We start from the raw sequence: 26379 nt of genomic DNA on the forward strand, positions 1-26379 counted from the left end.
TAAAGCAAACCTGTCACCAAAAAATCATCACATAGGGGCCTTTTTTGTCCCCTATGTGTTGAAAAAATAAAAGTTAGGTATTAAAAAAAAAATTTAGTAGTAAAAAATTTGTTACACCCAATCACATAAAATCCCCTCCCCCAATAATGTTTGAAGCCCCCCACATACACGTATGAATGTAAACGCATGTGTCTGGGGTATCTCAGAGCAATATTTTAGCACTGGACCTCCTCTGTAACACTAAACTGGTGACCTATAGGGAGCTTTTAAAGTGTCACCAGTGCAAAATATAGGGTACTGAAGTTTGTTGCCATTTCACAGGCGCGTGCAAATTTGAGGTTTGACATGTTGGGTATCTTTTTAGTCGGGGCAACCATATCTTTTAGATTTTACCTAAATATTTGTTATATTTGTGTGCCCTAAAATTAACTTTTCATTCCCTGGACCTTTGCGGTAATATCATGTGACATAAAAAATTAGCCTACCACTATTTTATTCTCTGGGGTGTCGTCTTTTAGGAAATATATAATGTTTGGGAGGGGGGGGCTTATGTAATCTTCAGGACTAAATTTATTTATTTAAGCATGTGTGCAAAAAAATGCAAAAACGGCTCTGGCAGTGAAAGGGTTAAAGTCCAATTCCAGCCAAAACCGTATTTTTTTCTATTGGATAAAGTGGAGAAGGGTTAGTGCCTCTGTTGGATCTTTATTACTGTTTGTGTCCATGCTGTGGAGGTTTAGTGAAGCGATGTTAAAACTTCTGACTGTGTTTGCCATTCCCTATGCAATCAGTTCCCTTCCATTTCATGCATCGGCATCACAGGGAAAGAAATTGCTAGAAATGGTGTCAAAGACAAAAAAAAAACTTGACAGTAATGTAGGCAAACAGTTAACTAAACTGATGACATACATACACTATATTACCAAAAGTATTGGGACACCTGTCTTTACACGCACATGAAATCCAAAATGTCTTGGTATGTATGGAAGAGTTCCCTTTACTGGAACTAAGGGGCCAAGCCCAAACCCCTGAAAAACAACCCCACACCATAATCCCCCCTCCACCAAATGATTTGGACCAGTGCACAAAGCAAGGTCCATAAAGACATGGATGAGCAAGCTTGGGGTGGAGGAACTTGATTGTCCTGACTTCAACCCAATAGAAGACCTTTGGGATGAATTAGAGCAGAGACTGTGAGCCAGGCCTTCTCATCCAACATCAGTGCCTGACCTCACAAATCTGCTTCTGGAAGAATGGTCAATCATTCCCATAGACACACTCCTATACTTTGTGGACAGTCTTAGGAGAAGAGTTGAAGCTGTTATATCTGCAAAGGGTGGGCCAACTCAATATTGAACCCTACGGACTAAGACTGGGATGCCATTAAAGTTCATGTGCGTGTAAGGGCAGGTGTCCTACTACTTTTGGTAATATAGTGTATATGGGAGTTGTTTTGCCCGCTAAAGGTTTGCATTTCTGTATATCCAGTTCTGAGATTTTCTTTGCCATGCCGCACCACACAGCCCTGTGGTGCGGCATGGCAGGATCCACAGGGACTGGTCTTGTGCTGGGAGGATCATAGGATTAGGTAAGTATATCTCCACTCGCAGTTGACCCTTGCAGTGCGAGTATATCCCCACTGCATGGGAAAAAAAATTGCCCGAAGTTTAGCGTTCTTGGTTTATATCTGCCCAGAGTTGAAAAAAAATGGCTGGTGTTGGGCCTACAGGATGGGTGCTGTGGACATACTTAAGACTTCATGCATCCATTTGCAACATATTTACCTTGCACTGTATGTGCACACAACTACTTTTTTTTACTGGATTGTTGTTCGCTAAATCCATACAAATAAAATATAATGGTAAACATATTAAAATGCATGTAAACACATTAAAAACTAGGTTCACCTTTTAGAACATGTTACACTCACATTTAGGGTGTAACATGTAACATGTTCCAGCTCCTGTCCCTCTCTCCGCCTAACCACTTCCCCTGTGACAGCACATGGGGGTTCTTCTCCCTGCAGATGCTGTCACATTTTAAAATTAACATGGCTGTGTGAGGCTCCAAGCAGGAATCTGTGGATGAAAAAAAATAAAAGTCCCATCTACCACCTCAGCAGTCAGCTTGTAGCTTTAAGTGGACTGTGAGGGAAATGATGAGAGTCCTTGTGGTCCATTGACGCTCCCTACAGCTCTGAAACTGACAGCCCGGACAGAGTTGGGAGCTGCCTTCTTCTGAGTGACGCTTTTTTGCCTAGTTTGCCCCTCTGTGATCATCCTACTGCCTTGGCTCCTGATCTCAGCTTTACCCACAATTTGCGCCATCTATTATTGACTATGTATTGACTGCGTACAGAGTTGTAGGCAATGTCTGCCTGCCATTGCAGCCTCACTCCACTGATCATGGGTGCAATGCTCTGCAGGCTTCTGTGAAAAAATATCAAATGCACATTTTTGTTTCCTGCAAAAAACGTGCATTATTATTTTTTTCATGAAGGTGAACTTATGCTTTAGCCACTTGCTTACCGGGCACCTAAACCTTCCTCCTGCCCAGACCAAATTTCAGCTTTTCCCCTTTCGCTGTCACTCTTTGAACGACAATTGCGCAGTCATACAACACTGTACCCAAATGACATTTTTATATTTTTTTTTCCCCACAAATAGAGCTTTCTTTTGGTGGTATTTGATCACCTCTGCGGTTTTTTATTTTTTGTTAAAAAAATTAAAAAAGACCGAAATTAAAAAAAAAGAAATACAAAACCATTTTATATTTTGTTAACAAGTTTTGCAAACAGGTAATTTTTCTCCTTCATTGATGTACGCTGATGAGGCTACACTGATAGGATGCATTGATGGGCACTGATAAGGCAGCACTGATGGGCACTAATAGGTGGCACTGGTGGGCACTGATGAGGTGGCACTGGTGGGCACTGGTGGGCACTGATGAGGTGGCACTGGTGGGCACTGATAGGTGGCATTGGTGGGCACTGTGAGGTGGCACTGATGGGCACCGATAGGCTGCAGTGATGGGCACAGATAGGATGCATTGATGGGTACTGATAAGGCGGCACTGGGCACTAATAGGTGGCACTGGTGGGCACTGATGAGGTGGCACTGGTGGGCACTGATGAGGTGGCACAGGTGGGCACTGATAGGTGGCATTGGTGGGCATTGAGAGGTGGCACTGATGGGTGGCACTGAAGGGCATTGATAGGTGGCACTGAAGGGCACTAATAGGTGGCACTAATAGCTGGCACTGATAGGTGGCAGTGGCAGTGATGGGCACTGATGGGTGGCAGTGATGGGCGCTGATCGGCACTGGTAGGTGACACTGATAGGCAGCACTGCTGGGTGGCACTGATGAGGCACTGATTGGCACCACTGGTGGGCATTGATAGGTGGCACTGATTGCTGGCACTGATTTGTGGCATTGTGTGGGCACTGGCAGGTGGCACTGGAAGGCGGTATTGGTGGGCACAGATGAGGCGGCTCCTCTTCCTCTTCTGGACTAATGTCTCTTGCACTTAAGCCGGTGATCGGCTTTTTTTTCTCCTCACGCTATCAGCGTGAAAAAAAAAAAAGATTACCGATCTTCTGTTTACATCATGTGATCAGCTGTCACGTGCTAAGGGGATCACAGCGCGGTGATCACTCCACGCCCTGCAGGGGGCGTGCAGGGAGCGTGCAAAGAGGAGGATGCCTATTGACGGCCTCCCGGCAAAGTAGATCCGCGCTGTAGCCATCATCTGAAGGAGCGGATCCGAAGGAGTTAAAACACACAGCAATGCTCATCAAAACCACACACAAAGCCCAACACCACCTGTTTTTCTGCTTTTCAACATGCTGAACGTTTGAAAAAAAATGCGGATGTCAAAGCAAGGCGTCATCATTTAGCAAAATACAAGAAATCAATAAAAACCTTGTTTTGTTTCCCGTGTTGTATGTTTTCAATCTGCTTCTTTTATTGTGAATGGGCCTGGCCTCCTACCCAGTACAAAGCTAATATCTGCTGGTTAGCGACATCTTGAAAGTACGGTAGAGATTATCTTCTGAAGTTTGTTCTTTGGCAAAGAAAGAAATGTTTTCAGCTTTTTAAAACTTTTCCTTTTGCTGCAAGAGTTTTAACTATATTGCGCAACTTGTCATTATCTGTAGTGAAATGTTTTATTACTAAGCCGTATTTATCAAGGTATCTGAAAGAATAAATTTAGCTGTCTGTTCTATCTAATAAAAATCTTATTTGCACAAGCCTGATGGAGTAATGATTCTAATGATTTAGCTTTCATTCAAGGCACATATCATCTTTATGAATTTATATTATTAGCTTATCAGTAAAAAATGCACTCCTTTCTGATCATGAATTAAAAAAAAAAATAATAGCTGCCCCATATGATCCAAAGCAGCCTTTTTTAACCAGGATGCCTTCTGGGTTCTTTAGAGGTGCCTTGGCAAAATGCCTAAAAATTGCCAGCAATTGCCTAAAAATTGTCAACAAAACAGCAAGTAGATCAAACCTGCTGTTTTTTTACACAAAGCCACAAGCCACAGGTTTTTTATTGTGTAGCAATACAAGTTTGGGCACTGCGTGGGTCAGCCACTGACATTATAACAACAAATGACATAATCGGTTAATAAGAAGGACGTTGGGCGTCTGCACAGCATCCTTGTTTAGACCTCCCCTGCCCCTCCCTGTCAGCACTGGGGTCACATTAGTAGAGACTCGGGAGCGAAACTGAGGGAGAAGAGAAACCCTAGAATACTAGTCAGCACCAGTTTGCAAAGTTGGAGAAATAAATCCCCCCTAATGTTAGGTGGCCCACATGTCTTATGCTGCTGCGATATGTAAAACTATTTGAATTTTTTACATTTTGGAATGGGGTGTCCTGACTAAAAAGAGATTGGGAAACACTGATCTAAAGTATAGGCAATCCAGATACCGGTACATGTTTCAGATGCAGTTAGATAAACTGTCTAAGGTGGACATACATTTTTCAGTTTATTGTTTAGATAATTATACTTGATTAGATACCTCAATGCATCTACAGAAATCGAGGAATAGTTAGGCATGAATTATAGGCATGAAAGATTAAACATTCAGGCCATTTAAACCAGACCAGTTCTCCTTTAAGGTTAACCTGTGGCTAGGCTATGGACAGGACATTTAAGTGTTTTCATAATAACAAAGCAGTACATACACTTTAAAACAAGCCCTCTTTGACATCTGTAGCTGCCAGCACTGTGGAGCAATTTATCCTCGAAATTCACATTAAAAGCATTCAGATTGATGTCTAAGGCAGTTCAGCGCCCCCTCTCAGTAGTGACTTAGCAATCAACTTATTCTGAACAAGCAGTGCATACAATTTAAAACAAGCCCACTCTGACATCTGTAGCTGCCAGCTCCGTGGAGCAATTCATCCTCAAAATTCACATTAGAAGCATTCAGATTGGCAACCAAGCTCCCCTACCTGCTCCCTCCTCTTAGTAATGACTTAGCAACCTTTGATTCTCCAAAGGAAACACAGAGAAGGAGCTCTGCAGAGGGGAGCAGAATGAGCTGTGCTGCTAAGAGCCAACTTTATCTCTTCAAGCTGAACTCTGGAGAAGGCAAAAAAAAAGAAAAAGAAAAAAAATACCCTTGTAGTGGGCTCCCACCATACTGCAAGGTTTAAATTCTCATTCATGCCAAGGGTACCAGTAACAAGGACTTTTACTTACCTTATCTCTTGCACCCCGGCAACTGGAACTCAACTCTTCTCCCTGATGCTCCAGCCTGTGGGTGGTTCTTCAGCATCCTTACAAGGCAGGACTGCATTGTACTTGATGATCTCAGAGTTCCTGGGACTGCTGGAGTACCTTATAGAAGAGGCTGCAGGGGCTAATTTTATAACATGGATAATAGGATTAATTAAGGAAAAGTTCTTTTTTTCTAGTACCCTAAGCATAAATGAGCCTTGTAGGGTGGGAGAGCTTACTGCAAGGGTATTTTTTTTTTTTTTTTTTCCTAGGACTCGTTTACACTTGCTTCAAAATGAGGCATTGGACACGCTTTTTTAAATTCTGAATGCAATTCAAAGCGCCTGTCACTAAATAAAATGGTTACCTTACAGTCCTGTTCACACGTTGTGTCTGCTTTGCTTAAAAAATTATACTTCATGTCGCTTTCTTGATGCTTCAGAGCATCTCCAAAGCCTCCATAGAAGTCTATGACAACGCTTGCTTACAGCACCTGAAGCTTTTGAGGGGCTTTTATTCAGATTTAGCTTTACTTTGTTTTGGAGGTATTGCAGGTTCTTGGGTATATATTCTGGAAGTGTCCGGTGCAGATGTCACATCTGGTATACAGCGTGGAGCAGCAGGTAGGTGAGCGGGGTCCTGACTGGAACGTAGAAACTAGCAAACGGCACACGTGGTGGGCAACATGGGAACACTATAGCAGAAGGTGAGCATGGACTGGAGAGATAGGACTGAGCAGCTGTCAGAAACCATGAAATCAGAAACCATGAGACAGAAGTACAGTTAAATCACACGTGTTTAATAATAAAAGTAAAAAGAACAAACAGTAGTCAAAACATAGCCAAAGTTCAGTAACCGGAATGGATAGTCAGCCAAGCCAGAAGTCAGGGATGTAGTGGAACAGCAAGCAGGATCTGGAGCCAGAAGGGATGTCAGAAAAGCAAGTATTTAACCAGGAACACAGGAGATAGGCTCTGTGATGTTGGCCAAGGCGAAGGCAGAGATCCTTTGGGCTGGACGGCTTAAATAGGTAGGACTGGCGAGCAGGATATCATCAACAGCTGAGTAACTGTGGAGAGATAGGAGATTGCAATTAGCTGACAGGTGAGTGGCCAACTCTGAGAAGGAAGGGCTGTGCCCAGCCCTGACAGCAGCAGAGGATCAGCAGAGCTGGGGGTTACTATTGAGTGGGGGATATACAAATCTCAGGGTACTACTGAGTGGGGCATCAGCAGAGCTGGGGGTACTACTGAGCAGAGGATCTGCTGAACAAGGTATTAATAATCTGGGGATCTGCTGCATGGGGGGACTACTGAGCCGGAGTTCTGCTGAGCCCCTTTATAACAAATAGAAAATTAACACACACAGGGCATTTGCCAAGCTTGATTAAAGCTTCAAAAAAGCATCACGAAGCATCAAAAGCACATAGATAAAACACGTTGAAGCAGTAGGTGCTTTAATGCATGTTAAAGTCGAAGCAAGTGTAAAGTGCTTCCGCTCACTCAACAAATTAAATTCAAGATACTAACAACTTACAAAGCCAGCAACAACTCTGCCCCCAGCTACATCACTAACCTTGTCTCAAAATACCAACCAAAGTGTTCTCTTCCTTTCTCCCTATCTTGCTCCCTTGTCACTTCCTCCCATGCCCACCTCCAGGACTTCTCCAGAGACTCTCCCATCCTCTGGAACTCCCTACCCCAATCTGCCTGATTATCTCCCACTCTGCCCACTTTTACACAATCCCTGAAAACTCATCTCTTCAGAACAACCCATCCGGCCTCTACCGTTATTACCTTTTGTATCTCTTGACCCTCCCTCTTGTCACTAAATAAAATGGTTACCTTACAGTCCTGTTCACACGTTGTGTCTGCTTTGCTTAAAAAATTATACTTCATGTCGCTTTCTTGATGCTTCAGAGCATCTCCAAAGCCTCCATAGAAGTCTATGACAACGCTTGCTTACAGCACCTGAAGCTTTTGAGGGGCTTTTATTCAGATTTAGCTTTACTTTGTTTTGGAGGTATTGCAGGTTCTTGGGTATATATTCTGGAAGTGTCCGGTGCAGATGTCACATCTGGTATACAGCGTGGAGCAGCAGGTAGGTGAGCGGGGTCCTGACTGGAACGTAGAAACTAGCAAACGGCACACGTGGTGGGCAACATGGGAACACTATAGCAGAAGGTGAGCATGGACTGGAGAGATAGGACTGAGCAGCTGTCAGAAACCATGAAATCAGAAACCATGAGACAGAAGTACAGTTAAATCACACGTGTTTAATAATAAAAGTAAAAAGAACAAACAGTAGTCAAAACATAGCCAAAGTTCAGTAACCGGAATGGATAGTCAGCCAAGCCAGAAGTCAGGGATGTAGTGGAACAGCAAGCAGGATCTGGAGCCAGAAGGGATGTCAGAAAAGCAAGTATTTAACCAGGAACACAGGAGATAGGCTCTGTGATGTTGGCCAAGGCGAAGGCAGAGATCCTTTGAGCTGGACGGCTTAAATAGGTAGGACTGGCGAGCAGGATATCATCAACAGCTGAGTAACTGTGGAGAGATAGGAGATTGCAATTAGCTGACAGGTGAGTGGCCAACTCTGAGAAGGAAGGGCTGTGCCCAGCCCTGACAGCAGCAGAGGATCAGCAGAGCTGGGGGTTACTATTGAGTGGGGGATATACAAATCTCAGGGTACTACTGAGTGGGGCATCAGCAGAGCTGGGGGTACTACTGAGCAGAGGATCTGCTGAACAAGGTATTAATAATCTGGGGATCTGCTGCATGGGGGGACTACTGAGCCGGAGTTCTGCTGAGCCCCTTTATAACAAATAGAAAATTAACACACACAGGGCATTTGCCAAGCTTGATTAAAGCTTCAAAAAAGCATCACGAAGCATCAAAAGCACATAGATAAAACACGTTGAAGCAGTAGGTGCTTTAATGCATGTTAAAGTCGAAGCAAGTGTAAAGTGCTTCCGCTCACTCAACAAATTAAATTCAAGATACTAACAACTTACAAAGCCAGCAACAACTCTGCCCCCAGCTACATCACTAACCTTGTCTCAAAATACCAACCAAAGTGTTCTCTTCCTTTCTCCCTATCTTGCTCCCTTGTCACTTCCTCCCATGCCCACCTCCAGGACTTCTCCAGAGACTCTCCCATCCTCTGGAACTCCCTACCCCAATCTGCCTGATTATCTCCCACTCTGCCCACTTTTACACAATCCCTGAAAACTCATCTCTTCAGAACAACCCATCCGGCCTCTACCGTTATTACCTTTTGTATCTCTTGACCCTCCCTCTTAGATTGTAAGCTCTAACGAGCAGTGCCATCTGATACCTACTGTATTAAATTGTATTGTAAATGTACTGTATGCCCTAATGTTGTAAAGCGCTGAGTAAACTGTTGGCGCTATATAAATCCTGTATAATAAAAATAAAAAATGAGCCCTTAAGCATTCAAGCATTAACGTAACTCTTAGGACAAAGTTAAACTATTAATATTATTATAATACAGGATGTATACAAGGTGTGTCTAAAAAGTTTGGTGAATGGTGTCAGAACACAAACAAAACAGAAGATACAAACAAATTACCTTTATTGGCCTTCAAAATAATCGCCATCCTTCACAACACACTTTTGACAATATTCATAAAGCTTCTGGAAACTGTCAGCAAAGGCCTCTTTAGGAATCGATCGCAGAACCGATGTCACACATTCTTGGATTGCCATAACGTCCGCAAAACTTGCTCTCTTGAGATGGAGATACAGAAAGAAGTCCACAAGTGCCAGATTATGGGACTACGGTGGATGATCAAGAACAGGTACGCCACGCTGAGCCAAGAATTGGCACACACAGATAGCACAGTGTGCAGGCAAGTTATCGTGCAGCAACATCTACTGTTCAGTACTGCAACTCTGGCCGAACACGGCAGATGCATCGTAGCAACTGTTTCAAAACTTCCTCGTAGATGGCAGCGTTCACGGTTTGACCCGCAGAAAAATATTCCTTATGGCTGATGCCATCATTGTCGAAGAAGGCGATCAACATTGTCTTAACCTTGGACTTTTGCAGGCAACTCTTTTTGGGTCGCAGGGAAGATGGTGAACGCCATTCCATCAATTGCCGAACATGGCTCATTACTTCCCATCGCAAAAGCATCTGAACCAGACGTAAACACGTTTTCTGCTCACAGCCTCTGTTCCGTTCTTGCACCAACATTTCATATGTGTCTGTCACCGTTTTCCCCAATTTGTAGCAGAACTCGATGTTCATTCATTGCTTCATTGCACTGTGACCACAGTAAAATCACCAGTGTTAAAATCCTGGTGTTAAGTTGTTTAGAGTAAAGTATTAATATTATGGTGTTGAATTACAAGGAATTAACACTATTAGTGTAAACAATCTTCTCTATCCGGTGAAAATACAGAGTTGAATAACTTTCATAAGTGTTAATTTAATGCTGAACATTGTGACTTATATAAACACCAGGAAAGTGTTTATATAATCCCACAGAATTCAAATTAACACTGACGATTCTCCTGTCCTCTCACACCGACTTTGCCTTCTCGCAGCGGGTTTACCCTGGCGGTCATGTGTACTCCACGCTGATGGCACTTCTCGATGTGTCTCTGGATAGCCATGTGCATGCGCGTGTGCCTGGCCCATGTTGCCGTTGAGCTATCGGACCATTCATCGAACGTTTTAGACACATCTCATATAGCGCCAATAGTTTGCACAACATTTTACAATATGAGGGAAACCTTACAGTTATTCAATAGAAGAGCGTTAGGGGGGCCCTGCTCCCAAGAGCTTACAATCTAACAGTAAACTCACCTTTTGATTTCCGACCCGTTACTGGGGTACTACCCTTAAAATTGTTGGAAAAGAACAACAGCATGTAATGTAAAATTGTTAATAAACTGACACTACTGTATGCATTATACCTATCTATGCAGCAGGTGGCGCTGTAGTATTATAGTGTATAGTTCATGTTTTCTATGATATAACAGGATGTATTGTCTTTCTCAGTGCATGTACTTGTATATTCCTGTTCATGTTTCTCATGATGTAAGACATGTAAAGATATCCTCCATGAAAGTAAAGCTATCCTCTGCATACAACAAGCTTCCAGCACTTATATCAATACTCTGCACAATAGAAAGCCCGTTCCCAATATATCCAATTCCACATAAAGGAGGAAAGTCACGCCCCTCTCACCAACCCTTAACACAATCCCTTATACCCAAATGACAGGTCCCATCTTTGCCATGTGGGGCCAACAGAAAAGAACAACACACCCCTGCGCTAGTCAGCTGACTGTATAGTGTCACAGGTGCCTAGTCAAATCATGGATAATCTCATAGATGCCTTCCTGCCCTCTAGGACTGCGGTCGTCCTGACAGTGCTGTGAGAATAGAAAAAGAAGAGGGCCCACTGGCCTAGTGCATTATCCAGATTTATTAAAAGATATGTATAAAATCATAAAGATGTCTACTCACAAACATACGTTTAAAAACACGCTTGTCAGGCCACATATGTGGCTATCTCTCATTGGTTGCTTGAATCACTGAACCTGGGAGTGGGGGGTCCTGGATGAGACCCCTCAGGCTAGGGGATTTGGATATACCTGCTCAAATACCAACTTGGAGAAAACTTTTTGCATAGACACCTTGGAAGGGATCCAAGCTGTGCTGTAGTAACAGATTCTGTTACAAAAAGTATGTTCTTCAACTGTCTCTTACAGAGTTTAGCTCTATTACCCGCAGGTTCAGCTTAAGCCATCACGGTTAACGTTGTTACTGTTTTCTGTAAGTTTAATTTGTTTAGAATGCGGAAATAAATGAGACAGACTCTTAAAATAAATGTAAATCCTTTTTTGTTTTTCTGCCTTGCTCTGAGCCTGTTTGTACTCCTCAGTAATAAATAGAACAAAACTTAAAAAAAAAAAAATCATTCTGTGCCAGTGAGCAAGCCAGTTAATTATGGCATTCGTTGCAGTAATGCTATCCCAGCATTTAGTCTTTTTTAGCCCGGTAATGGAGTGTGATAAATATGCTTTATTACTTCTGTTTTGTTTCTCGTCTTAAACAGTTGTTTTTGGCAGCTGGAAAAAAAAAAGGTTTATGTATTTTATTTTGTATAGTTCTACATGCCAGTCTGTTTCTATCCAATAATAGCAGTCTTCCTGCACAGAAAATAAATGAATTCAACAAAACACAGGTGGAAAGCATTTTCTGCATAGACAGAAAGGGTCATTCATGACTGCTTTTTGCACTTTATGGTAAGATCTGAGGATTTGGGCACCTAGATCAAGTTCACCTGTGGACAGTGTAGTAGCTTACATTATAATCAAAGGGTATGAACTAGAATGGACATTTATTGTTAAAGCAAACCTATTCACTTTCAGGTTTCAAGTAAAGTTTTTCAACCGAATGTACTGAGCAAAGGCAAAAGGTGTCAGCAAGTACCATTGTAAAGCCAGCCATACACGATTCGAATCTTGACCGGTTCAGCAGGAACCATCCGAGGTTTCGAACCATTAATGGGCAGACTGAATGTACCAAGTTGATTGGTCGATGGAGCAACTTTGGTACAACCAGCCTGCTGGATTCGGCTGCTAGCGATAATTACTGTCCGCCGGGAGCAGACAATTATTCGGCAGGATGGATTCCCCTGTCAGTGCTGTCAGTGCTAATGGGGGAAACGTGCAAATTTCTTTCCTGCAGCCCGTGGCTTCCGGGCCCCATGCGGAGAGGCTGCCCTGCTGCTTGCTGAACACAGGAGGTTGCTGGTCCAACAAAGGTGCCATTTAAAGAACAGTTTGCAATTTCTCAATGAATTCAAAGTGTTCTCTGTTTGGATAAGGTGAAGATTATTTATCACCACCCCTCCATATCGTCCAATCAGAGCACTTTTTTGCATTCATTGATTGGTCTTTTGAGTTTACTTTCTATATATATTCTATATTCTATTTATGTTCACTTTACCATGCCTTAAAGACCTTTATGTTATAATAACCCTGTGATGTTTGACCTTTTATTGCAATGGTATTAATGTATACTTCTTCATCCACTGGAAATGGACTAGCATTCTCATGTTTATGCTATGTGCTGTTTAAAGCTTAATTAAACAAATTCAACCTAAAACCGGAAGTGTGTTATTCGCAGGGTGCTTGAGTAAAACATAAAGGGAAAACAGTCTGAGAAAAAAAGCAATGCAACCACCTCAATTAAAGTGGTAGTGAAGTCATTACAAAAAAAAACGCTGTCAGACGGTCTTTCTTCCGGGTTCGCGGGCTGCAGCCATTTGAATGGGCTAACCACAATGACGCCACAGCCACGGCACAGAGCTTTGAAGGAACTACCCATGCTTCCTTCAAAGCGTGTGGGCCAGTGACCTCACCGGCTGGCAAACAAGCAAATGTCTCCTAAACGGCGCACATTTAGGAGATATTAATTTTATCTACTTTCCTTACTCTACTAACCTACAGCTAAGGTTTATTATAAGCTTACCTGTAGGTAAAAGTCACAAAGTGGAGTTTACTACCACTTTAATGACCGGTAAGCTGAAATATATATAGTCAAAGCCCTTCAAGCAGGATGGATGTGAACCACATGAACACGCCACAAGACTTACAACATGAAATGGACCTGAAGTGTGACCTGATCTGCTGGTCACTATACCAAAAAAGGGGCATACCCAAGATAAGTAATAGATGTTTGTGGAGAGAAATTATTTTGAGAAATGCCCTGAAAAGGGGAATGGTAGGGAGGGTATCGCACACCGGAACATACAAAGACCACAGATGAGTGGGCTGCTTAAATACCCCCCACCCCGACTCCTCCCATAAATTCAGGCAACCATACTGGCCTTCTTTTTTATGGTCAAAGACCTTAAATTGGGATGGATGTGAACCACATAAACATGCCACAAGACTTACAACATGAAATGGACCTGAAGTGTTCCCTGATCTGCTGGTCGGTATACCAAAAAAGGGGGCAAAAACATTCAGGTAGAGGTGAAAGCTCTTTATATGTTTAGTGTTATTTACTGAGCATGTTTGGTAAATGCTTGTGACATTTCTACCTGAGTTTTCGGGATGTACCGGGCAAAGCAGGCAGACTTCCACCTGCCTAATCTCTTGATTATATGGTCTGGAACCCCGTTCTGGGATGCGGCCGAGGCTGCTCCAATTCAGACGGAGTGTCGAGAGTACCGACTGGGGTCGAGGCCTAGGTTGCGCAGGAGGATCCTGACTAGGGATGAACCGAACACCCCCCTGTTCGGTTCGCACCAGAACATGCGAACAGGCAAAAAATTTGTTCGAACACGCGAACACCGTTAAAGTTCTATGGGACACGAACATGAATAATTAAAAGTGCTCATTTTAAAGGCTTATATACAAGTTATTGTCATAAAAAGTGTTTGGGGACCTGGGTCCTGCCCAAGGGGACATGTATCAATGCAAAAAAAAAGTTTTAAAAACGGCAGTTTTTTCGGGAGCAGTGATTTTAATAATGCTTAAAGTGAAACAATAAAAGTATAATATTCCTTTAAATTTTGTACCTGGAGGGTGTCTATAGTATGCCTGTAAAGGGGTGCATGTTTCCCATATTTAGAACAGTCTGACAGCAAAATGAGATTTCAAAGGAAAAAAAGTCATTTAAAATTACTCACGGCTATTAATGAATTGCTGGTCCGACAATACACATAAAAGTTAATTGATAAAAACGGCATGGGAATTCCCCACAGGGGAACCCCGAACCAAAATTTTAAAAAAAAAATGACGTGGGGGTCCCCCCAAATTCCATACCAGGCCCTTCAGGTCTGGTGTGGATATTAAGGGGAACCCCTGCCAAAATTTAAAAAAAAAATGGCGTGGGGTCCCCCTCAAAATCTATACCAGACCCTTCAGGTCTGGTATGGATTTTAAGGGGCCCCACGCCAAAATTTAAAAAAAAATGGCGTGGGGTCCCCCCAAAAATCCATACCAGACCCTTATCCGAGCACGCAACCTTGCAGGGCGCAGGAAAAGAGGGGGGACGAGAGAGTGCCCCCCCCGAACTGTACCAGGCCACATGCCCTCAACATTGGTCATTGATGGGGACAAGGGCCTCATTCCCACATTCCCTTTAACAAGGTGACCCCCAGATCAAAAATGTTAAAAATGACAAGAGACAGTTTTTGACAATTCCTTTCTTTAAATGCTTCTTCTATCGTCTGGTGTGGATTTTTGGGGGTCCCCACGCCATTTTTTTTTAAATTTTGGCACGGGGTTCCCCTTAAAATCCATACCAGACCTGAAGGGTCTGGTATAGATTTTGAGGGGGACCCCATGCCATTTTTAAAACAAAATTTGGCCGGGGTTCCCCTTAATATCCATACCAGACCTGAAGGGCCCGGTATGGAATTTAGGGGGACCCCCATGTCATTTTTTTTAAATTTTGGTTCGGGGTTCCCATGCCATTTTTATCAATGAACTTTTATGTGTATTGTCGGACCGGCAATTCATTATTAGCCGCGAGTAGTTTTAAATGACTTTTTCTCCTTTGAAATGTCATTTTGCTGTCAGACTGTTCTAAACACGGGAAACATGCGCCCCTTTACAGGCATACTATAGACACCCCCAGGTACGAAATTTAAAGGAATATTACACTTTTATTGTTTCACTTTAAGCATTATTAAAATCACTGCTCCCGAAAAAACGGCCGTTTTTAAAACTTTTTTTTGCATTGATCCATGTCCCCTGGGGCAGGACCCAGGTCCCCAAACACTTTTTATGACAATACCATTCATATAAGCCTTTAAAATTATCACTTTTGATTTCTCCCATAGGCTTTTAAAGGGTGTCCTGCGGCTTTCAAATTTGCTGCGAACACCCCAAATTGTTCGCTGTTCGGAGAACTGGCAAACAGTCGATGTTCGAGTCGAACATGACTTCAACTCGAACTCGAAGCTCATCCCTAATCCTGACATGCTTGATGAACTGGCAGCCACTCAAGAGGTTGGTTGGCAAAGGTAGTAGGGGACTAGAGTTCAATTGGCTGGGTAGGAGCAACAGTAGGCAGTCGAGTATCGCTACTGAGCATCAGATGTTGTTTGTCTTGAAAGGATGGATGTCGACCCCAGGGCCAGATTGCTGGGTTTTGGATACTGGGAGGTGGAGAATGAAATGATCTTGGAAGCGAGCCAGGTGACGTCTATGCAGTACCTGGCCGGCAGGGCTATTACAGGTAAACTCGCTTAGGCCGCAAAAAAAGTAATAGGCCAGGTAGATGGCTGCTTGAATGACTAAGCTGGGAAGAATGCCAAATGGGGAATGAGAGAGGATGGACAACATGTCTCTGAAGGTGGTACTCGTGATGGGCAAGCGTTTAGAGTTGGCTATGGGCTGCTGCTTCTGAATGCCACACGGAAATGGCTCGGATCGCATGGGTTTCGAACGAGATAGGCATTGCGAGATCCTGTAAGGCCAGGAAGTGTTAGATGCCAGCTAAGTATCGTCTGATGGTGTTGTGTGATAGAGCCAATTGAGTGTGGCAATATGAAATGAAAGCTAGTATGTGCTTAGTGTCTGTTGACGTTGCCGTGGGGCAGGATGCCAGAAACTTGCAGAAGGTGTTCCAAGCTGTGTGGTAGGCCTTGAGTGTTTTGCGGGATAAGGATTGATTGATGAGCTGGGTCACGCTGTGAAGGTGCTGCTTTAATCCAATGTCAGCTGAGACCAAGGTGGGATAAGAGATGACGTTGGGTCGGCTCCGGATTTCTGCTGGAAAAATGAAATGAAGTTAAACGGGACAGTGCGTCTGCTGTGACGTTGCACTTGCCCGGAATGAATGTGCAGTGCACATTGAACTGATGTTGCAGGGATAATTGTACCAGCCTGCGTAGGAAGGACGCAATAGGGAGCGACTTGGACCTGCCCTTGTTAACGATATCGGCCGTGGCCTGGTTGTCGGTGGCAAAGGCCACCGTTTGTCCGGTCCGGGTATGGCCCCAGACCTAAACAGCTGCCACGATCAGGTGTAGCTCGAACAGTGAGGAAGACTGGACGAACCCATGGATTAGGAGTATCTCTGGAGGCCACAGTCCTGCAAAGCAAAGATGGCCAAAAATTGCAGCGATGCCTGTGGAGGCTGCGGCCTACCTTACTTTCTGCGATGATAGAGGTGATACTGATGGTATGAACATGGATATGCCATTCCAACTAGTAAGGAACTCATCCGACATAGACAAATCCGCTGCTGCTTTGTCTAGTCCAAGGATTTGATCGGGGTCCTGTGTCTGAGAGAGGAAGACCAAGAGGCGCAAAATAAAAGCTCGTCCCTTGGAATAATTCTCATTGCGAAGTTGAGAATCCATAAGAGGGATTGAAGCTGTTTCTTAGTACACCCTTGTGCACGGGATAAAGTCACGAAGAATCGACCTAATACGGGTTGGTTTGTCGGGGGGCAGACTGGCCTGCATGGAACGAGTGTCAAGGTTGACCCAGAGGAAGGTGATAGTGTGCTGGGCCTTCCACTTTGTGTTCTGCTATGGGCACATTGAGATACCCAAACACCGCTCCTAACCTATCTAGGTCTACCAGGGGCACGCCGGGTTGTTCAATTAGCAGGAAGTCATCCAGATAATGAATGGCCATCTGGCACTGGGCTTGGTGCGACTGGATCCAAGTGAGGGAAGGTGTCAAAGAGCCACAGGCTACTTTTAGAGCTGAAGGTCAGTTTAGTGGTGAAGTAATAATACTCTTTCCATTTAATGCCGTGCCAGCACCAGAGGGATGGTTGGATGGGTAGAAGCGTAAATGCGTCTGATATGTCAGCTTTAGAGAGCCAGGCATTTGTGCCTATTTTGATAATGGCCTGGATCGCCATGTCGACTGAAGCATATTTCAGGGAGAATTCCTCTGAAGGAATTAATGAATTCAAACTCGGGATGTTGGAAGAATGAGGCGCAGACCGGTCGTAAACCAAACAATTTTTAATGTGAAGCTGAGATATGGCCAAGGACATGGACTGAAGAGACGCCTGCTGGGAGCTGGGCCTGTCTGTCGCTGGTGGTGGGAAGAGGAGCCTGAAGAGCTCAGCTTTCCTGGCTGTAGCGTGGAAGGGCATGCCCCTGCGCCTTAGTTCCGCTGGTAACTTGGGAATGGTCCATCCCCTGAGGGACTGCACACTGCCGCTCTCTGAAACCAGAGGGGGTGACAGAGGGGCAGATGTGAGGTCTTCGCTGCCGGCCTGGTGCAGGATGGAACTACCTGAACTTGACCTAGAGGAGAAATGACAGACTGACAACAGAGTGTGGCTTAATTACATGCCATTAGAAGGTGAATGAGTGGCCGGGTCGTGCGACTTTGAGATGCGTTTATAACGACTGCAAGGGAAACCTTATCGGGAGGTGAATGATGGTTAAATGAACAAATTTGAAACCATGAATGGAATTTGAAGGAAAACAGCTTTCAGAACAGTTAGTCTGAAGTTATGTGGGCCAATGTGCCTTGTTGGGACTGGATTCGAACTGGACCGTAGGGTGAGCCGTTCTGAGGGGTGTCTGTCAATGACGTGACAAATCATACAGTGATCTGAATTTAAAAGTAAACCGTTGCGTCGCTGAGGCAACCAACATCGAACAACTGTAGAACGTATGATGGGATCAAAGAAACGAAAAATGCATGAATGACCCAACACAAAGCGACTGCCGAACCTAAGGAGGACATGACAGATAATATATGAAATAAGACCACTGAATGATTGAAGTGATGGTGACACGAATCTGGGTGCTGTAACTGTGACTTGACAGTGAACCGAGCTGTGTAATATGGGGTGAAATAATGGCGAAATTAAATGAGCGAAATGAAGCCGACACGAATCTGAGTGCTTCTAAAGTGACTGGAGTCCGATCAGCATGTGGGGTATATGAAATGAAATGACTTAAAATGACTGCCATGACAGAGGCACAAATGACAGAGCCGGTAGTGACTGACAGCGAACCTGTTTGTGGAACAGGAAATAACAATGGCTAACACGAGTCGACATGAATTAGTGCATCGCAGATGTGACTGAATTCGAATTGGAGTGAAGGGTATGCGAAATGTAACAAATTAAATGTTTGCAAGCCACAAGTTTGTGGTTTTGTACGAGGCTAAAAAGGCTGCATACGGAGACTTAACGAATGGCTCGTAAGTTCCGTAGCAGGGTTTCGGTGATGCTAGGTACCTGGGAAACAACGATGTGTGAAATGAAGAAATTATATATGAATCCTACCTGCGACAGTTTGAGAAAGACTCGATCTACGAAAAAACCACGAACGGAGAACCAAAAGCCTCTGGAAGTTCGGACACACAGCTCACGAACACCGAGTGAGTTGGGAGAGTCAGCCTAGTTACTGACAAAGACCACAGATGAGTAGGCTGCTTAAATACCCCCCAGACTCCTCCCATAATGTCAAGACTAATACTCACCGAGGCCGAGATGCCGAGAGCGGCTCGCCCTTACGACCACGCGCACCCAGACCCCCGAAGTTGGTACAGGGAGCTGGGGGCACGCGGAGGCACGGGCTTCTGGTATGCAGGAGATCCGTAGGTGGAAAACTGATGCACAGGAATCCGTATATTAGGCCAAAGGTCAGAACCGGGTATCAGGCAGAGGCAAGTCCGTATAACAGGCAGAGGTCAGATGGGTCTCAGGCAATCAGGCAAAGGCAAAGTCCGTTATGCAGGCAGAGGTCGGGGTATCAGGCAATCAGGCAGAGGCAAAGTCCGTTATGCAGGCAGAGGTCAGGGTATCAGGCGATCAGGCAGAGGCAAAGTATGTTATGCAGGCAGAGGTCAGGGTATCAGGCAATCAGGCGGAGGCAAAGTCCGTTATGCAGGCAGAGGTCAGGGTATCAGGCAATCAGGCCGAGGCAAAGTCCGTTATGCAGGCAGAGGTCAGAGTATCAGGCAATCAGGCAGAGTAGGTATTTAACAAGTCAGGGGTTCAGTACACAGAGCAGTAGACAGGTCTCAATAGGAACAACTAGACACAGGGATCAGGGAGAGTTGACGACGAACCAGCAACCCGACTGGGCGCTGGAGCCGTCAGAAATAGTCTCCCCCCGGCGAGCGCGTCAGCGTGACGCGCTACCGGGTACCCGCACGGGCGACGGCCCGCACACGGGGACCGCCGTGCACCCGCACGCGCCGCACCAGCAGGCCGCAGACGGGTGTGCGACGAAGTGCCAGTCCCCCGCGCATGCGCCCCGGAGCCCGGCGAGCGTAGACGCTCCCAGTCTCCTGAAAGTGCCCCCCTCCTAAGGGCGGACACTGGACGCCCAGGCTAGCCATCAATTCCAAGTGATCTTGGTGGAAGGCTTGGATTAACCGTGGAGCATGCAGGTTCCTAGCGGATTCCCAAGAATTGTCTTCAGGTGGATAACCCTTCCACTGGATCAGGTACTGTAGCTGCCTGCCCTTCTTCCTGCAGTTCAGGATGGACTCCACCTCGAACTCATTTTCGCCATCTACCCTGATTGGCGGAGGAGGAGGCTCTCTTCTCCCCAGAAAAGGGCTAGGCACAACAGGCTTCAACAACGATACGTGGAAGACAGGATGAATCCGGTATGTCTTGGGTAGTGCTAGCTCAACAGCCACAGGGTTAATGATTCTCTTGACTTGGAAAGGACCAATGAACTTGGGTCCAAGTTTTCGAGATGGCAAAGGTAATTTGAGATTAGTGGTGGATAGCCAGACCTCCTCCCCTAGGTCAAACTTTGGGTTCACCCTCCTGCCCCGATCGTACTGTTTTTTGTAGTCCTCTTGCGCTTTGTGTAACATGTCTTGAATTTTCTGAAAGTTGGATTGCAACGAGGTTATCCTGTCCTGGACTGCAGGAACTGTCATTTCGGGGACGTCGTTAGAAAAGAAAGTTGGGTGGAACCCACAATTTGCCCAGAAGGGTGTTTGGTTAGTAGAGGCATGAACTGAATTATTATATGCAAATTCAGCATATGGGAGAAGACTTGCCCAATCATCCTGGGAACCTGAGCAGAAACAACGGAAGTATTGCTCCAACGTTTGATTTGTCCTCTCTGTTTGGCCGTTGCTTTGAGGGTGATAAGCTGAAGAGAGACAGACTTTGATGCCAAGGGACTTGCAGAGTTCCCTCCAGAATTTGGACGTAAATTGCACGCCCCTATCCGACACAATACTCCTTGGTACACCATGGAGCCTAATGACCTCTTTCAAAAAGATATTGGCTGTGTCTACGGCAGAAGGAGTGCCCCTCAGGTAAAAAAAAAATGGGCCATCTTGGAGAGACGGTCGATAACGACAAAAATGGTAGAAAGATTTTCTGAGGTTGGTAGATCGACAATAAAATCCCATGGCCGTTCTGGGATGGGAAACGGTTTGAGCAAGCCCCAGGACTTAGCGTTTTGGCCCTTGTTCCGTTGGCACAGAGGGCAGGACGCCACGTACTCCTTACAGTCCCGTCTCCATCCAGGCCACCAGAAGGAGCGAGAAAGTAGCTCAGACATCTTCTTTATCCTGAAATGTCCTGCCATCTTATGGTCGTGACACATTTTAAGGGTTAAAGGCTGTGTCTCTTGCGGAACGAAAATTTTTCCTCGAATCCAAAAAAGATCCTCATATTTCCTCAAGGAGTGTACTTCTGGTTCAGTACACGAGCTAGATGAGGATCTAATGGATGACATTAAGTCCGCCTAAGTTAATCCAAGGAAGTTTTGTGGAGAGAGGATCGTGCTTGGTGCTGATGTTTGAGAATCTGCGGAGAACATCCGAGAGAGTGCGTCTGCCTTTCCGTTCTTTGCTCCAGGTCTGTAGGATATATGGAAGTTGAAACGGGAAAAGAAGAGGGCCCAACGGGCTTGACGGGGTCTTAGTCGTCTTGCTGTTCGGAGGTATTCTAGATTCTTGTGATCCGTAAAGATCATGACCGGGTGTACTGCACCTTCCAGCAAATACCTCCATTCCTCCAAAGCGAATTTTATGGCCAGCAGCTCCCTGTCACCCACATCATAGTTGAGTTCCGGTGGACTGAGTCTCCTGGAAGCGAAGGCTACAGGATGTAGAATGGCTTTAGGTCCTTGTCTCTGGGAGAGAATTGCTCCAGTTGCGATCTCTGATGCGTCTACCTCTAGCACGAATGGTTGAGTCGGGTCAGGATGACAAAGAATCGGGGCGGAACTGAACAATTTCTTCAATTTCAGAAAGGCTTCTTGAGCGGTTGGGGACCACTGGAACGAACTGTGTTGAGTTAGTTGGGTGATAGGTGCCACAATAGCAGAGAATCCAACAATAAATTTTCGATAGAAGTTGGCGAACCCTATAAACCGCTGTACCCCTTTTTTGTTAGATGGGGCCGGCCACTCTTGAATTGCCTGAATCTTCTGTGGGTCCATTGCGACCCCATTGGTTGAAAGGATGAACCCAAGAAATTGTATGGTCGATTTTTCGAATTCACATTTTTCAGCTTTCAAGTATAACTTGTGTTGTCGTAGTATGGTAAGGACCTTTTTACGTGTCCCTTGTGCATCTCCAGAGTAGGGGAAAAGATAAGAATATCATCCAGGTATACAACAAGGAAATCATCCAGGTATTCTCGGAATATATCATTCACCAGGTGTTGAAAGGTGGCCGGGGCATTACAGAGTCCGAATGGCATCACTAGGTACTCGAAATGCTCGAATCTGGACCTAAAAGCCGTCTTCCACTCTTCCACTCGTCCCCAGCCCTGATCCTGACGAGATTGTAGGCCTCCCGGAGGTCGAGTTTAGACAACACTTTAGCTGATCGGAACCGTTGAAATAGCTCGGGAATGAGTGGTAGAGGATACCAGTTTTTAATAGTGATGTTGTTGAGCTGCCGATAATCTACACAAGGTCTCAAAGTACCATCCTTCTTCCCAACGAAAAAGATACCGGCTCCGGCAGGTGAGGACGAGGGACGGATGAAGCCTTTTTTGAGGTTTTCATCAATATATTGTTTAAGAGCTTCTAGCTCAGTTTCTGAGAGAGGGAATATACGGCCGAATGGGATCTCAGATCCGGGCAGGAGGTCGATCGGACAGTCGTAGGACCGATGAGGTGGTAGGCGGTCAGCCATCTGTTTGCTGAAGACCTCTTGAAACTCAAGGTACTCGGAGGGGACATGTTGGAGGTTGCCTGATGGAGCAGCAATCGTAGCACAAACTTTGGGAGCCGTGAGAAGACAATGTTGGGAGCAGTATTGAGAGGAGAAGGATACCGCCTTGGTGCTCCATTTAATCTGTGGGTCATGAGCCTGTAACCAGGGCAGGCCCAGTATAACAGGGAAGATGGGTGAATGAATCAGGTCGAGCCGTAGAAACTCCCGGTGGCCGGAATCAGTGGTTACCGGAATAGGTTGGGTTTCCTGGGTGATGGGTCCTGAGCGAGGAAGAGATCCGTCGGCCAGATGTACCTGTAAACCTTGATGGTTTGCAGAGGGATATTCAGACTGTGAGCCAAGGCAGCATCAATGAAGCAACTGCATGCTCCAGAATCAATGATGGCCTGCAAGCGGGTCTCCCCTTCCGGAAGCTGTAGGGAAATAAACAACATCACGTAAGTCTTTGGGATATTGTTGCTTGGATAGTTCAACACATTTGGCTGAGGGGACTTACTGGGCCTGATCGGACAGTTGCGCAGGAAGTGTCCGGCTCCTCCGCAGTAGAGACACAGGTTGGACTGCCGTCTGCGTTGTTTCTCTTCAGAGGTTAGTGGGCCCCGAACCAGGCCGAGCTGCATAGGTTCGACCTCAGGAACTGATGTAGCAGCAGCCGTAGTTGAGGTCGGGGTCTGTGCTGAGTGGGGTCTTGGTAGCGCCCAGGTGGGGCGCAGGCCTTGGAAGCGCTCTGAGCGTCGCTCCCGCAGTCGCCTATCCAATTTCGTGGCTGCTTGGATTAGTTCTTCCAAAGAAGCAGGGGTTTCCATCCTAGCTAATTCGTCCTTCAGTAACTCGGACAAGCCTTGGCGGTACTGATAGCGTAGGGCCGGCTCGTTCCAATTTGTATCAGCTGCCCATTTACGAAATTCCACCGTGTAGTCCTCAATAGGTCTTCTTCCTTGGGACAGATGGTGCAAGATGGCCTCAGCTGTAACCATACGCTGCGGGTCGTCATAGAGCTGGGACATACTCTCAAAGAAGGCATCGATTGTATTCAGAACTGGACTGCTCTGTTCCATCAAGCCGTGGGCCCAGGCTTGAGGTTCTTCAGGCAATAGAGAAATCGCAAATCCCACTTTAACGATCTCTGAAGAAAAGGTTCTAGGCTGGAGGGCGAAGTATGCATTTTTAAAGGCCCTGAACTTCTTACGGTCCCCTGAGAACCGTTCTGGAGTGGGGACCCTGGGTTCCGGGAGTGCCATGACGACAGTGGGGTTGGCGGAAGCCTGAGGGAAGCGAGCCCCCACTGCTGGGTGCGGGAGCTGCGGCTGCAGAGGGCAGTGACCCTGTGATTTGCTGAAGGCGGTTATCAATTTGGGTATAGCCTTCCTGTAACTTCTGTACTGAGTCAGCAAGAGTGGATACCTGTTGACACAGGATCTCCAGAGGAGAGCGCGCTCTGTCGGCCTCGGACATCTGGCTGGTTTGTACTGTCAAGACTAATACTCACCGAGGCCGAGATGCCGAGAGCGGCTCGCCCTTACGACCACGCGCACCCAGACCCCCGAAGTTGGTACAGGGAGCTGGGGGCACGCAGAGGCACGGGCTTCCGGTATGCAGTAGATCCGTAGGTGGAAAACTGATGCACAGGAATCCGTATTCTCCTGACACATAAATTCAGGCCACCATACTGGCCTTCTTATATATATTTTTTTGTTGTTGTTGTTTTTGAATTAACATATGACAAGTGGGCAACATGGATGTATACTGAAATTAACAAAGTTATTGGCAAAGTACCACACTGTAGTATCTATACCAGTGATGGCGAACCTTGGCACCCCAGATGTTTTGGAACTACATTACCCATGATGCTCAACTACACTGCAGAGTGCATGAGCATGATCATAGGAAATGTAGTTTAAAAAAAACATCTGGGGTGCCAAGGTTCTCCATTATTGATCTATACCATTAAAATAAGGACAGTCCCAAGGGACACCGGGTTGGAGGATTGTACTTGCTTTGTTTGGCCGGCTTTGGACATTTGTGGACGAAACTTGTGAAATAACTGCAGGGAAATTGGGGTCAGGGGCTATGGAAAGGAGTCATAAGAATTTCTGTGGCTCAGGCAACGTGAAACCACTTCTCCTAGTTGTCTGGAGGTCTGTGAAGTTGTCAAGTAGCTCCATATACTGCATAAGTGAGTGCTGTTTCAGATAGAACATTCTTTTTTTTCAGTTTTTGCAGAAATAACTACAATATATGGAGTGGAAAAGTACAGTGTAATCAGGTGCTTCTAGGGTAGCATGATGTCCAAACTCGGTGTGACATCACATTTGATAGAAGACTAGTAACCAAGATGAATATATATTAAAAAGAGAAGAGTGATCCCTTTAAAATTATGTGATATCTATCCTAATCAGAATTTCTAAAATGTTTCTTTATACTGAGCATACATGGATTTTGTCTAGTAATTAATCCAAACATAAAAACTGCTTCATTTGAAGGAACTGGTTACTTTACTTTGTGCAGCATTACTTTACTAATATCAACAAGTACAAATGCATTAGGGGCCTCTTAAGCCCATTGAGCTGCTGTAATGTGGTGCAACACACATTAAATGCATTGGTGCAATGTAGTGCAATTTTTTTTTTGAAGGCATATCAGCACACTTTCTGACAGATGTGCGTTGCAGGATAGCACAACAAATGTCAACTAACATGCATTGCCAAAAAAGATGTATGCACTGCAAATGGTTCATGCGGTGCAATGAGTTGCCAATAAACAGTGCGTGTTTTATGTCAGTATACAACAACGCACATCTGTAGCAGTGAATAGCACTTTATCACACCAGTACTGCAACTACATGGCGCGTACAGGCTCTTAGGCCGCATTCACATCTGAGCTTTTTGTAGCTTGGAGCTCAAACGCTGGAGGAGAAAAAAACAATTATTCTCTATGGAGATGGTTCACATGTCCACTCCAAGTCGCCTGAAGCTCAAAAAAGTTCTGGAGCTTTTTTTGTAGCTTGAATAAGGCAGATTTGAGTGTTTTTGATGCATTTTTATTCCCATAGAAATGACTAGAAATGCGATATTCACACAATTTTGTGCGCATTCACATGTTTTCGCATGGGTTTTTGCACGATTTTCTGCTCAAACTAAAAATTGTAAAACATGAAATAGCAATAATATATGAATAAATTAATGTACCATAAACTAAATTCACAAATAACTAAAAATCATCATAAATAAAATAAATGAATAATATGTATTAATACATAAATAAATAATAGTTAACCCCTAACCTTAAAAAATATTAAATACATTATTATAAATAATAATAATAATAAACATCCAAACTCCAACAAAGAAAATAAATGATTAATAATAATAATAATAATAATAATAATAATAATAATGTATTTATTTTGTGTTAGGGTGTTTAGTTATTTATTATTATTATTTTATTTTATTTTGTAAGGGTTAGGGGTTAAGGATAGGGATTAATTATTTATTTACTATT

Source organism: Aquarana catesbeiana, linkage group LG12 (assembly GCF_042186555.1).
Source record: "Aquarana catesbeiana isolate 2022-GZ linkage group LG12, ASM4218655v1, whole genome shotgun sequence".
Classification (NCBI taxonomy): Eukaryota; Metazoa; Chordata; class Amphibia; order Anura; family Ranidae; genus Aquarana; species Aquarana catesbeiana.